Source organism: Leucoraja erinacea, chromosome 28 (assembly GCF_028641065.1).
Source record: "Leucoraja erinacea ecotype New England chromosome 28, Leri_hhj_1, whole genome shotgun sequence".
In the NCBI taxonomy this organism is placed as follows: Eukaryota; Metazoa; Chordata; class Chondrichthyes; order Rajiformes; family Rajidae; genus Leucoraja; species Leucoraja erinaceus.
Window position 1 is genome coordinate 31,756,466 of NC_073404.1, and position 15,397 is coordinate 31,771,862.

Sequence of the window (15,397 nt, forward strand, 5' to 3'; positions counted from 1 at the left end):
GTCATAGTCATAGTCACAGAGACACAGAGACACAGAGACACAGTCACAGCCACAGAGACACAGAGTCACAGAGTCACAGAGACACAGAGACACAGAGACACAGAGACACAGTCACAGTCACAGCCACAGAGACACAGAGACACACAGAGACACAGAGACAGAGACACAGAGACACAGAGACACAGAGACACATACAGAGACACAGAGTCACAGAGACACAGAGACACACAGATACACAGAGACACACAGCCACAGAGACACAGAGTCACAGAGACACAGTCACAGAGACACAGTCACAGAGTCACAGAGACACAGAGTCACAGAGTCACAGAGTCACAGAGTCACAGAGACACAGAGACACAGAGACAGTCAGAGTCACAGAGACACAGAGACACAGAGTCAGAGACAGAGAGTCACAGTCACAGTCATATAGCATGGAAACAGGCCGTTCAGCTCAACGTTCCTATACTGACCAACATCTTTCAGAACCCTGGGGTGTAGCCCCTCTAGTCCAACTTATCCACCTTCACACATTCAGCTTCCCAAATCCCTCTCCCTAGTAATAGCTACTCCACTAACTTCCACCTCTTGTCTGTCTGTCTTCAACTTCAGGCATGCTGGACTGATGCAAAAGTATATTCCCTTCATCTGCCATTTCTTAATTCCCCATTACTACCTCTCCAGCATTATTTCCCCAGCAGTCCAATCTCCTCTCTTGCCCATCTTTTACTCTTTACATATCTGAAGAAACACTTGCTATCTTCCTTTATATTATTGGCTATTTCATCTCTTCCCCTTGTTGCCTTTGTTGTTGTCTTCTGCTGGGTTTAAGCTACCCAGTTCTCTAGCTTACCACTAATCTTTGCAATATTATATATCTGCTCTTGTACCTTTAAGCTGCCTTTGACTTCCCTTGTCAGCCACGGTCGCCTCATTCTCCCCCGAGAATTTTTCATCCTCTTTGGAAGAAAGATCCTGCATCTTCCGAATTATTCCCAGAAACTCTTGCCATTGCTGTTCCACCATCATATCTGCTAGGGTCTCTTTCCAGTCAACTTTGGCCAGCTCCGCCCTCCTGCCTCTGTAGTCCCCTTTGCTCAGCTGCAATACCACACAACACTAACCTCAGCCACTATGATCTTCTGTGGACTGTCTTTGGTTGAATCACAGGCTTCAGTTTTGCATTGTTATGGTTACCTGGTGTTATAATGATTCATTTATTGTATTGTAGATTATTACTCAGTTTAATCTAGTTTATTGTCACGTGTACCTAGGTACAGTGAAAAGCTTTTGTTGCGTGCTATCCAGTCAGTGGAAAGACAATACATGATTACAATCGAGCCAATTGCAGTGTACAGATACATGATCAGGGAATAATGTTCAGTGCAAGGTAAAGCCAGCAAAGACCGATGAAGGATAGTCCGAGGGGTCACCAATGAGGTAGATCGTAGTTTAGCACTGCTCTCTGGTTGTGGTAGGATGATTAGTTGCCTGATAATAGCTGGGAAGATCATATAACTGATCTGAGGTAGACAAAAATGCTGGAGTAACTCAGCGGGAGAGGTAGCGTCTATGGAGCGAAGGAATAGGCAACGTTTCGTGTCGAGACCCTTCTTCAGTCTGATGTCGAAGGGTTTCGACCCAAAACGTCACCTATTCCTTCGCTCCATAGATGCTGCCTCACCCGCTGAATTTCTCCAGCATTTTTGTCTACCTTCGATTTTTCCAGCATCTGCAGTTCTTTCTTAAACATATAACTGATGTGTGTGTTTCTGCATTAATGGACCTGTTTAGAGGCCACAAGTAAGAATGTCATTGGTCCGTTGTGGGTACGCATGACAGTTAAACACTCGATTCTCTTGCGATTAAAGATTGTTGCAGACAAGGAGTTCTGGGGTGGGGGTTGGGGAGAGAAGCTTTCAGATACCTTGTGGCTTTTGCAACAGGATGTGTGGCTGATGGTGAAGGCAAACAGCTCTGGAGGGAGAAGAAGAGCCTTCAGCACGTGCTCATAGATGTCCAGGCCAGGCGACTTTTTGTGTGCTGGTCCCACAAGTTGGTCTGCAATCACACATTACAATCGCTCCACTCTCTTAAACCTCTACCCCAACAGCTGCATTCCCAACTTGCTCCTGTACCTGGACATAGTGGATGTGGAGAGGATGTTTCCACTAGTGGGTGAGTCTAGGAGCAGAGGGCACAGCCTCACAATTAAAGCTTATGTGATAGGAGCAGAATTAAGCCATTTGGCCCATCATCTTCTGTACCATTCAATCATGGCTGATCTACCTGTCCGTCTCAACCCCATTCACCTGCCGCATCAACATACCCATTGACGGCCTTTTGTGGCCATGAATTCCACAAAATCACCACTAGAGAAACTCCTCACTGGGCAGCAGGTCCAGAGGCGGTGATCCATCAACTCCAGGTTTGTTGTAGACGATCATGACCCAGTGTAGAGGGATCTACAACGAGGGAGCAGCTTACACCCCAGCGGTAGGAATATTTAGCTCTTTTATTCCACGTAATTGTATCCCCCCTGTCATTAGGTGAGTAGTTCCACCATTTCATGTTTTACCAGCCTGTGTACTTTATGCATTTGAGGTTAGAACTTGTTACATTCTAAGCATCAGGAGCCAGCATGCGATAATTCGAATAAATGTGCAGGAAGGAACTGCAGATGCTGGTTTATACCAAAGATAGACACAAAATGCTGGAGTACTGTAACAATAGACAATAGACAATAGCCTGAAGAAGGGTTTCGGCCCGAAACGTTGTCAATTTCCTTCGCTCCATAGATGCTGTTGCACCCGCTGAGTTTCTCCAGCACTTTTGTCTACAATAGACAATAGACAATAGGTGCAGGAGTAGGCCATTCGGCCCTTCAAGCCAGTACCACCATTCAATGTGATAATGGCTGATCATCCACAATCAGTACCCCATGCCTGCCTTTTCCCCATAGCCCTTACTCCGCTATCTTTAAGAGCTCTATCTAACTCTCTCTTGAAAGCATCCAGTGAAGCGGCCTCCACCGCCCTTTGAGGCAGAGAATTCCACAGACTCACAACTCTCTGTGTAAAAAAGTGTTTCCTCATCTCCGTTCTAAATGGCTTATTCCTTATTCTGCTTACCCCAAACTCAGCGGGACAGGCAGCAGCATTTCTGGAGTAAAAGGATGGGTGATGTTTGGGGTCAGAACCCTTCTTCAGAAGGAGTCATTCTAATAAACCTCCTCTGCACCATCTCCAAAACCTCCACATCTTTCCTGCAATGGGCTGACCAGAACCATGTTAAAATGAGGGAGCAGCTTCTTTTTGCCAGTCTAATTCAAAAAAACTTGATTCAAACCATTGCTGCTAAAATCAATTCTTTATTCTGACAGTGCTGGATAATTCTTTAAACCTTCCAATACAGAGTTAGAAACTCTGGAGCAGGTCGAAAGAACGACTGACTTTGGCATAAATGTTACACATTATATAGGTAAAAGACAAGGATAGTACAAAAGGAGTGGCAAACTATTAATCAATCATTATGGTTTACCATACATTTAACTTATTTGCATTAACCAATCAACTAAATCATTTCCATTGATTGACAACACGTATAGTCACATGATTTTCCCTTTCCAGCCCCTTTACAACCTTCTTCCCCTCTGTGGTTTCTTCAACCTCTTTGCTCAAAATCATTTTATTTCAATAAAGTAAAACCACAGATATAAAACTAATTCTCACAGAATACTTTTCAGAATATACACATAATATAGCAATCACACAACACATACATACAAAACATATATTTACACTTTTGGAAAAGAAAGTTATTTCTAAAACTTCAGATTTAAACAAAGTCTAATACTTACAATTGTAATTAAACACAATACACTTCACAATTAATTTCCTTACAACCACATAGTTAAAATACAGTTACTTATGGATTACAAAGATTAAATATGAGTTTTGCCCCATTCTTACAAAGTGGTAAAGACTTAAGTTATTGCTAATCACACAATTCCCAACTCCAGCCACATAAAGGCCATTAACTGTCACACTTGATTGCTTCTTCCCAAGCTCGGGTCTAATTTCATTTTGTATTACAACCTCCCCCTTCTATCTCTGGAGGAAAAGAATGTAAGGCCTCTTCACTAAAAGCATTCCTCACAACGAAAGATTATCAAAACAGAGTTACTTTCTCAGTTTCTGGTAACCATAAGAAATCCTTTTGCAAAGGTCACACAACCATCACCTATGCCTTATCTCTTATCTCAACATAATTACATTTAAACAGCACAAACCATCTCACAGACTAGTATCTACCCCTGGTGCCTACAATCCAACATAGACAACCATAAATTGCCTTAATGACACACCCAAGCTCGGAAGATGTGTCACAAAGGAAGAAGAATGGTGCCCATCAGATCAACATTTCCATGTTTTGATAAGCCATCTGTTCTCCTGTGTGTGTTCTTTATTTCTTTGTGGAGGCATGTATTTCTGAAAGCCCCAACTCCAAACCCTTCTCTTGCAACTTAACACAAGTTCCTTAAGAACTTATCATTTGAGTAATTTTATTATATATTTCCTCATTCCCTCTTCTGGTCATATTATGACCACTAATAGGATAATAACACAACAGAAATTCATCAGCATTGGCTTATTAGTCATCCAAGTTTATACCTAACCTCAGATGCTTTATAACCCCCAAAACCCGGACCACGTAGGTCGGCAGGTTGGCTTGTTGACACCAATGCTGTTCCCTACGTCTCTGCCGTGCTTCATACCCTAGCCCTTAGGGAGCTCAACTATTCTAGGCTTCATACCACTAGTCTATCTCCAATTTATTCATTCTAATACATTTATCTTCTAACAATTCTTTTTCAACCTGCGCATTTACAATCCTTTCAACATCCTCATCCTTCAACATTCGAATTTCTTCTTCTTCTAGATGTTGCAATAATATCTTCTCACCAGTTTCCACATTACCCAAGGCTGTCATTAGTCTAGCACTAATAATCTAACAATAGCAATTCCCACAAACAAACACAAAACCACTATTGCTGCTCATATGGCCATACTAATGATCCAATTATATAACCATATAACCATATAACAATAACAGCACGGAAACAGGCCATATCAGCCCTTCTAGTCCGTGCCGAACACTTATTCTCCCCTAGTCCCATCTACCTACGACCATAACCCTCCATTCCTTTCCCATCCATATACCTATCCAATTTATCTTTAAATGATAAAATCAAACCTGCCTCCACCACTTCCACTGGAAGCTCATTCCACACAGCTACCACTCTCTGAGTCCCCAAACATGTTACCCCTAAACTTCTGTCCCTTAATTCTCAAGTCATGCCCTCTTGTTTGAATTTTCCCTACTCTCAATGGGAAAAGCTTATCCACGTCAACTCTGTCTATCCCTCTCATCATTTTAAAGACCTCTGTCAAGTCCCCCCTTAACCTTCTTCGCTCCAAAGAATAAAGACCTAAATTGTTCAACCTTTCTCTGTAACTTAGTTGCTGAAACCCAGGCAACTTTCTAGTAAATCTCCTCTGCACTCTCTCTATTTTGTTGACATCCTTCCTATAATTAGGCGACCAAAATTGTACATTGTGTGTCCTCACAACCCGGGTAAGAATGCTCATTGTCACGAGGTAGTGGCAAACAGTTAGCCAGTGGGGCTAAGGTCTCATCATAAGGGATGGTGACAGTTTCCACCGGAAATGGCTTCTCACCTTGACATATTACTAACCGTTCAGTCCTCTCCCCTTCTGGAGACACTGCAAATAGGCTATTGACTGATTTCATAGCAGAGTAACACACAGTTTGTCCTTTACCAAATAATTCAGGATGCATAGCAGGATGAATCGCCTCATTTTAATTTATCTGGAATAAGCAAAGGCTCACAAAAAGCTAATTTCTTACTTAATTAGCTTAAACAACTATTCACTCAATTTAAACGTCCTTCAGTCAATCAGTCCAGTAATCAGTCACATATTCTTAACCATATAGCAAAATAAGGATTCAAAAACTAAACTTATTAAGATTCAAAACTAAACTTATAATGATACAACTCCCAAGCAAAGCAGAAATGTAAAAACTAAAAAACTCTGAGTTGAAAATAAAATTACTCTTCTCCCCCCTTTTGATTGGGCTCCCCAATCAATTTGCAGTGGTGCAGATGAACCCATGCAGCACGACCCTCGACCTTGGCAGTGGTCGGAGTGGTGAGGATGACCTGGAAGGGACCATACACAAAACTCCAAATGCTGCCTCAACCAAAGTCCTCTAAAGCTGCATAATAAAATCCTGACTCTTATACTCAAGGCCCCGACCAATGTAGGTGAGCACACCAAATGCCTTCTTTACTACATAGTCATAGAGTCATACAGCACAGAAACAGGCCCTTCGGCCCAAAGTGCCCCTGCCGACCAACAATCTCCATCTACACTAGTCCCACCTACCTGTTCTTGGTCCATAGCGCTCTAAACCTGTCCGATCCATGTACCTGTAAAAATTTCTTAAATGTAATGATAGTCCTAGCCTCAACTCCCTCCTCCGGCAGCTCATTCCATTAACCCACCACCCTTTGTGTAAAACAGTTACCCCTCATGTTCCAAATCTTTCCCCGCTCACCGCTATTCCCCCCATGATTTTGTAGATCACCCCTCACCCTCCTGCTCCAGCTCAAGCCCACGAGCCCTGGCAACATGAATGAATGAATACTTTTACATTTACAGTGTACAGATACATGATAAGGGAATAATCAGAATCAGAATGCCGTTTTTTGTCATTTAAACATAGGTTCAAACAAAATTACGTTCCTGCAGTCACAACAACAAAAAAAACAAAACACACAATTCGCACAATTCCACACAAACATCCATCATAGTGAATCTCCAAACACTTCCTCGCTGTGATGGAAGGCAAAAGTCTTATCTCTTCCCTGTTCTCTGTTCTTTATACTTCTCCCGCAGTCAAGCAGTCAAACTGCTGGATCGAGCTGATCGAGGCTCTTGATGTTAGAGCCCCCGGCGGGCGATGGTAAGTCTTGCAGCCATTTAAGCCGTGTGGGGCGATGTAAGGCCCTGCTCTGGGTCGATTTAAACCCCTCTTTGTGGGCGGGTGGCCGTTACAGGAGCTCCGAAAAGCGGTCTCCCACCAGGGACCCACGAGCTCCCGATATTACCGTCCACAGGGCCTGCGGCTGGAGCCTCCGAAGCTCCGAAGTCGGGTCGCAGCCGCGCGCCACCACAGCGCTCCGCGCTCCGAAGTCGGCCAGCTCCAGGATGGTGAGTCCGCAGGCTCTGCGACTGGAGCCCCAGGTCGATTCCGGTTGGAGGCCGTCGGCTCCACGATGTTAGGCCCCAACGACAACGGAGACTCGACAGGGAAAAGGACGCGTCCCCTGTTCAGGGAAGAGATTAAAACGTTTCCCCCACCCACCCCCCACATATACACAGCTAAAAATAATATAAAACTAAAACCAAAACATACACCTAACAGGACAAAAAGAAATAAAAGACAGACGGACTGCAGATGCCGCTGCCACGAGGCACCGCCATTTTGTCCCAACCCTATAACGTTTAGTGCAAGGTAAAGCCAGCAAAGTCCGATCAAGGATCCCAAGGGTCACCAATGAGGTAGATAGTAGTTCAGCACTGTTCTCTGGTTGTGGTAGGATGATTCAGTTGCCTGGCAACAACTGGGAAGTTATCATATAACTGATGTGTTTAAGAAGGAAATGCAGATGCTGGAAAATCTAAGGTAGACAAAAATGGTGGAGAAACTGAAGAAGGGTCTTGTCTTGAAACATCGCCTATTTCCTTTGCTCCATAGATGCTCCTGCACCCGCTGAGATCCTCCAGCTTTTTTGTGTACCACCAAGGTCTTACCTACGTGGCCAGTGGTTCACAAATTCACAAGTTATAGGAGCAGAATTAGGTCATTCGGCCCATTGAGTCTACACCATTCAATCATGGCTGATCTCTGCCTCCTAATCCCATTTTCCTGCCCTCCCCATAACCCTTGACACCCGTTGTAAGCAGGAATCTATCTATCTCTCCCTTAAAAATATCCACTGACTTGGCCTCCACCGCCCTCTGTGGCAATGAGTTACAAGTACCACTTGGAGTTGACGGAGGTGTGCTCCACCTAGTGGAGACCGCCACAATTACTACTACTGCTTCTTAAATTCCAACCAGGAGTCCAGAGCTTTGTATTGTCATGTGTCCCAGATAGAACAACGACATTCTTACTGGCAGCAGCACAACGGAATATGTAAACATAGTACTCTGTAAACATTATAATAAATGACTAGGGATAATTTACATTTATACCAAGCCTATTAGCCTTCAAACCTGCATGTATTTGGAGTGTGGGAAGAAACCGAAGATCTCAGAGAAAACCCACGCAGATCACGGGAAGAACGTACAAACTCTGTACAGACAGCACCTATAGTCGGGATCGAACCCGGGTCTCTGGCACTGTAAGCACTGTAAGCCAGAAGCTCTACCGCTGCGCCACCGTGCCGCCCCAAAATATAAAGAGGGCAATTAACCTACTAACCCACACATTTTTTTGGGGGGTGAGGGAGGAAACCGGAGCACCTGGAGGAAACCTCTACGACCACAGGGAGAACGTGCAAACTCCACACAGGCAGGACCTGAGGTCTTTGACCCCAGATGTTACTGGACTTTATCTTGCACTAAACATTATTCCCTTTATTACGTATCTATACACTGTGGACGGCTCGATTGTAATCATGTATTGTCTTTCCACTGACTGGTTAGCACGCAACAAAAGCTTTTCACTGTACCTCGGTACACGTGATAATAAACTAAACTAAATTAAGTCGACATTGCTGCCTTGGATTCAGAGTCACAGAGTTGGTCAGCATGGATACAGGCCTTTCGGCCCAGCTTGTCCATGCTGACCAAGTTTATAGACTGGGCTAGTCCCACTTGCCTGCATTGGGCCTGTATCTGTAGCAAGTGAGAATGTCATTGTTCTGTCACTTTACATATAACTCTTACACACTGGAGTCAAGTTCCCAGCCTATCCAACCTGTCCCAATAACTCAAGCCCCAGCAACAAGCTGGTGAACCCCCCTCTGTGCCCCCTCTCCAGCCTTTCCAGCCTTTCACTGGTCCTGCCAAGTGGCCCAGCTCGGGTATTTCTGGTATATCCATTCGAATTCTTCAGCAGGGGAGTTGGCTGGGGCTTCGCTGGGGTGTTAATCTCACAGTCAATTTCCAATCAAACCCACAGATGTGGAGTACATTTTGTTTTAGCCAACATTAGCAGTTGTGTGTGGAATCTCATGGGAGCAGTGAGCTACAACTGGTGCAGGGGACGTGCATAATTGCATTCCTGACCATTCCTGGGCTCCACTGTTGGAGAATGGTTCCCCTTCGATGGAAAGGGTCCACAGGAGCTTTACCAGGGCCAATAATCGCTAGAGTTGAGAAGGATCTCATTGAAAGGTTTACATGGAGCACACGTGGAGACGATGTTTCCACTAGTGGAGCGTCGCGGACCAGATAGGTTTACGAGAACAATCTCGGGATGAGTGGATTAACATATGAGGAGCGTTGGAAGACACAGGCCCTGTACTCACTGGAGTTTAGAAGGATGAGGGGGATCACATTGTTCGATTGTGAAAGACCTGGATAGAGTGGATGTGGAGAAGATGTTTCCACTAGTGGGCGTGTAGGATCAGAGGGCACAGCATTAGAATTAAAGGGCGTACCTTTACAATGGAGATGAGTAGGAATCTCTTCAACTAGTGGGTGGTGACTCTGTGGGATTCATTGTCACAGACGGCTGTGGAGGCCAAGTCAGTGGGTATTTTTAAGGCAGAGATAGATAGATTCTTGATTAGTGCGGGTGTCAGAGGTTATGGGTAGAAGGCAGGAGAATGGGGTTGAGAGGGAAAGATAGATCAGCCATGATTGAATGGCGGAGTAGAAACATAGATACACAGAAAAAGGTGCATTAGGCCATTCGGCCCTTCGAGCCAGCACCGTTATTCAATATGATCATGGCTGATCATCTAAAATCAGTACCCCGTTCCTGCGTTCTCCCCATATCCCCTGATTCTGTTAGCCCTAAGAGCTGCATCTAACTTGATGGGCCGATTGGCCTAATTCTGCTCCATTGTCTGTTGGACAATTTTTATCAACAGCTCTCCATCAGTCTGAAGAAGCGTCTTGACCCAAAACGTCAACTAATACATCTCTCCATAGATGCTGAGTTCCTCCTGCATTCTTGTCTACCTTCCACTGGGTGGCATCAATCTGTTGATCGATCCCAAAACCTTGTGTGTTGTTCTGTCCCAGTTAGTACCAGAGATTCAGAGATACAGCACGGAAACAGACCCTTCAGCCCACCGAGTCCATGTTGACCTGCGATTACCCCGTACACCAACACTATCCAACGCACTAGCGACAATTTACAATTCTTTCTAACCAAAGCCAATGAACCTACAAACCTGTACACCTTTGGAGTGTGGGAGGAAACCGGAGCACCCGGAGAAAACCCACGCAGGTCACTGGGAGAACGTACAAACTCCGTACAGACAGAACCCGGGTGTCCGGCGCTGTGAGGCAGCAGCTCTACCATTGTGCCACCGTGACATTTACTGATCTGTTTCGTGTCAGCGCATCGTGACCTTTGGGGAAAAAGTCCCTCGTCTCTCCAACAACGGACAAACTTGGTATCATTGTGTAAGAAGCAACTGCAGACGCTGGTTTAGACCCAAGATCAGTGGCGGACTGGCCAGGGTGTCAGCTTGCCCGATGGCAAGTGGGCCCCTGATGAAGTGGGCCCCCTATACCAAGTGGGCCCCTGATCAAGTGGGCCCCCTATATCAAGTGGGCCCCTGATGAAGTGTGCCCCCTATATCAAGTGGGCCCCTGATGAAGTGGGGCCCCTATATCAGGTGGGCCCCTGATGAAGTGGGCCCCCTATATCAAGTGGGCCCCTGATGAAGTGGGCCCCCTATATCAAGTGGGCCCCTGATGAAGTGGGCCCCCTATATCAAGTGGGCCCCTGATGAAGTGGGCCCCCTATATCAAGTGGGCCCCTGATGAAGTGGGCCCCCTATATCAAGTGGGCCCCTGATGAAGTGGGCCCCCTATATCAGGTGGGCCCCTGATGAAGTGGGCCCCCTATATCAAGTGGGCCCCTTTGTCTCCTGGCAACCAATATTTTTAGACCTAGTCCGCCACTGCCCAAGATAGACACAAAATGCTGAAGTAACTCAGCAGGACAGGCAGCATCTCTGGAGAGAAGGAATGGGTGGTGTTGAAGGCTCGTCTGAAGGAGGGCCTCGACCTGAAACATCACCCATTCCTTCAGTCCTGGTGTAAATAGTTACTTGACCTGTAATCCATTGGGGTGGGATGGGCTGGGGGGGGATTCTGGTGACTGATCAGTCAGTACAATTTATACACAATCTCTACCCTGGTTGTATCTGCAATCACCAAGAATGAGAGGCCATTCGGCCCAACCATCCCATTTAACCTTCCAATTCCACACTGGTCAAACCGCACCTCAGCTCCTTCCCTCCTCTCCACTACATGTGCCAAGGTACCTACACAATGTCCATCCTGTTCCCAAACCACAGCCTTGGCAATGAGGTGGAAGGTTAATGTTGGAGGGAAATGTCCTCTCTGGTTCCGTCTGTACATTGGCGGCAAGTGCCGAGAGTGTCACATTTACCAGCAATGGAACAGTAAAACTCTTACTTGCTGCAGCTTCACAGGCCACCAAATAAATAACACACACATAAATACATAATAATCAATAATACAATGCATTAATAAACCACACTAGCTCAAGTTTCCAGAATCTGCAGTTCCTTGTGTCTGCAATCTTTGCTCAATGGCTGTGTGCATTCAGCCTATCTATTCCCCTCACGGTCCTGTACACCTCAATAAGATCACCACTCAGCCTCCTGCGCTCCACGGAATAAAGTCCTAGCCTGCCCAACCCTCAATCAGTGACCCAGTTAACCTACGCTCAGATTCCTGGACTCACAACATGTTCCGTGAGTTTGTGGCTGGGACAGTGGGGACCAGCAGGTAATCCAGCTCTCTGTTTCAGTAACGCCGATTTTGTATTGTATTGTATTGTATTGTATTCAAATTTATTGTCATTGTCTCAATTTGAGACAACGAAATGAATTTTCCTTACAGGCAGTATCATATTAAAAAAAAACATTAAAAAAATAAAATAAATAATAAATAAATAATAAAACATATTAAAAATAAAATTGAAATTGAATTAAAAAAAAGAAAGCACAAACACAGAAAGTCCACGACACAACATCTGTGATCTTTGGTGTCAACATGCATCCCAGACTAATATGACAATGTGTCCATCCCGGACTAATGAAGCCTTGACTGGCAGCTTCTTACTTAATGTTCTTCACTACACTTCACAAAGAGCCCCACAACTGATAAATATGTGAAAGGCATGAGGGTGTGAGCTATAGGGAGAGGTTGAGCAGGCTGGGTCTCTATTCCATGGAGTGTAGGAGGATAATAATAATAATAATAATACATTTTATTTAATGGGCGCTTTTCAGACATCTCAAGGACACCTTACATAGTAATCGGAATAAAAACATATAATCGGAATAAAATAAGTAATAAAGACATCACAGAGACACAAATTAAAAACAGAATTCAATCCAAAAACAGAAAATCAAAAACGCAGTGTGAAGATGAGGATGAGGGGAGATCTTATAGAGGTGTACAAAATCATGAGAAGATTAGATCGGGTGGATGCACAGAGTCTTTTACCAAGAGTGGGGGAATCGGGGACCAGAGGACACAGGTTCAAGGTGAAGGGGAAAAGATTTAATAGGAATCTGAGGGGTAACTCTTTCACACAGAGGGTGGTGGGTGTATGGAACAAGCTGCCAGAGGAGGTAGTTGAGGCTGGGACTATCCCATTGTTTAAGAAACAGTTGGACAGTACATGCATGGGACAGGTTTGGAGGGTTATTCCAAGTGGGACTAGTGTAAATGGGACCTTGTTGGTCGGTGTGGGCGTTGGGCTGAAGGGCCTGTTTCCACACTGTATTCATCTTTGATGATAGAATTACCATATAATAATAACCATATAACAATTACAGCACGGAAACAGGCCATCTCGGCCCTACAAGTCCGTGCCGAACAACCTTTTTTTCCCCTTAGTCCCACCTGCCTGCACTCATACCATAACCCTCCATTCCTTTCTCATCCATATGCCTATCCAATTTAGTTTTAAATGATACCAATGAACCTGCCTCCACCACTTCCACTGGAAGCTCATTCCACACCGCTACCACTCTCTAAGTAAAGCAGTTCCCCCTCATGTTACCCCTAAACTTCTGTCCCTTAATTCTGAAGTCATGTCCTCTTGTTTGAATCTTCCCTATTCTCAAAGGGAAAAGCTTGTCCACATCAACTCTGTCTATCCCTCTCATCATTTTAAAGACCTCTATCAAGTCCCCCCTTAACCTTCTGTGCTCCAGAGAATAAAGACCTAACTTATTCAACCTTTCTCTGTAACTTAGTTGTTGAAACCCAGGCAACATTCTAGTAAATCTCCTCTGTACTCTCTCTATTTTGTTGACATCCTTCCTATAATTGGGCGACCAAAATGTACACCATACTCCAGATTTGGTCTCACCAATGCCTTGTACAATTTTAACATTACATCCCAGCTTCTATACTCAATGCTCTGATTTATAAAGGCTAGCATACCAAAAGCTTTCTTTACCACCCTGTCTATATGAGATTCCACCTTCAAGGAACTATGCACGGTTATACCCAGATCCCTCTGTTCAACTGTATTCTTCAAATCCCTACCATTTACCATGTACAGCTCTTCCACAAAATCCCTTTCAATCTCCTTAAGGCCAAGAGATATTCCTCTAACGCATCCAACACCCTCACTCCATGTACACCTCACACTGCCTGGACAAAGCCAGCAGGATCATCACAGACCAGTCTCACTCCATGTACACCTCACGCTGCCTCGACAGGGCCAGCAGCAGCTTCAAGGACCACTCCTTCTCCCCTCTCCCATCAGGCAAAAGGTACAGAAGTGTGAAAACACACACCTCAAGATTCCGGGACAGTTTCTTCCCGGCTGTTATTTGGCAACTGAGCCATCCTATCACTAGCTAGAGAGTGGTCCTGACCTCCCATCTACCTAACAGGAGCCCCTCGGACTATCTTTAATCAAATTTGACTGGACTTTGCCTTGCACTAAACATTATTCCCTTGATCCTGTATCTGTACATAGCGGGTGGCTAATTCACACAGCGGGTGTAATCGTGTATAGTCTCTTGCTGACTGGATAAGATGAAACAAAAACAACATTTCACTGAACCTCTGTACATGTGGCAATAATAAAGTGAAGTCAAGTAAACTAAACTAAACTAAAGAACATCAATCAGTGCAGGAAGTGACTGCAGATAGACACTAAATGTCTGTTATATGTATCTCTTCGGTTTTAAACCAGCTCCTCATACACAAGGAACTGCAGCTGCTAATTCACACCAGATAGACATAACATGCTGTAGTAATTCATTGCGTGATTTATCTGACTCCCGCCCGGTCAGTAAGAACAAATTATTAAACCATCTCCTTATTGTAATTAGCAGTAGATGCTGTGGATCTTGTTCCCCATTCCTGTACATATCAAGAATAAATGCTCACTATTAGAGATTCCAGGCATCAACAATTTCTCTGTACAAGCTAAGTTTAGTTTATTTTAGTATAGATTAAAAACTGTAAGGTTACCTTTTACTGTGATATTCAACTGGTATTTGACAGAAGCAGCTGCTGTAATCCAATGTCAAAGGCCCTGCTTTATCTCCCAGCGAAAATTCAATTTTATCTCCAGGCGAAATTCAATTGAGAATGTGACACTATTTCGAGGTGTCGTGTTCACTTACCTCGTTATAACAGTTTCTACGATGTGAGCTATAGGCGTTGAGGTGAAATGACGATTCTATTTGCATTTCTTAGTAAAAAGGAAACTAAAAACAGTCGTAACATCTACTTGTTGATCTTTGCGGTGACTGGGTGGTTGGGTTATAATGGTAACAGTGTGTACAGGTGTCAGAGGTTATGGGTCGAATGGCCTAATTCTGCTCCGAGAACTTATGAACTTATGGAGCAACAAATGTGTACATGGGGACATGATGGTCGGAGCTATAGGGAGAGATTGAGCAGGCTATGACTCTATTCCTTGAGGAGCAGGCGGATGAGGGGTGATCTTATAGAGTTGTACATGGTCATGAGAGGAATAGATTGGGTAAACGCATAGAATCGTTTGCCCAGAGTAGGGGAATCAAGGGCCAGAGGACAAAGGTTTAAGGGAGGGGGAT

The 15,397-nt window shown here is 44.6% G+C and overlaps 1 long non-coding RNA gene across 1 annotated transcript in view; it reads right to left on the minus strand.

Annotated features, from left to right (window-relative positions):
* LOC129710885 (uncharacterized) overlaps positions 1-15,064 on the minus strand; it is a 30,555-nt gene extending 15,491 nt beyond the window's left edge. Inside the window, exon 1 of the long non-coding RNA XR_008725746.1 lies at positions 14,808-15,064. This is a non-coding gene — a long non-coding RNA (uncharacterized LOC129710885). The remainder of the gene's footprint in view (positions 1-14,807) is intronic.
* Positions 15,065-15,397: the final 333 nt, after the last annotated feature.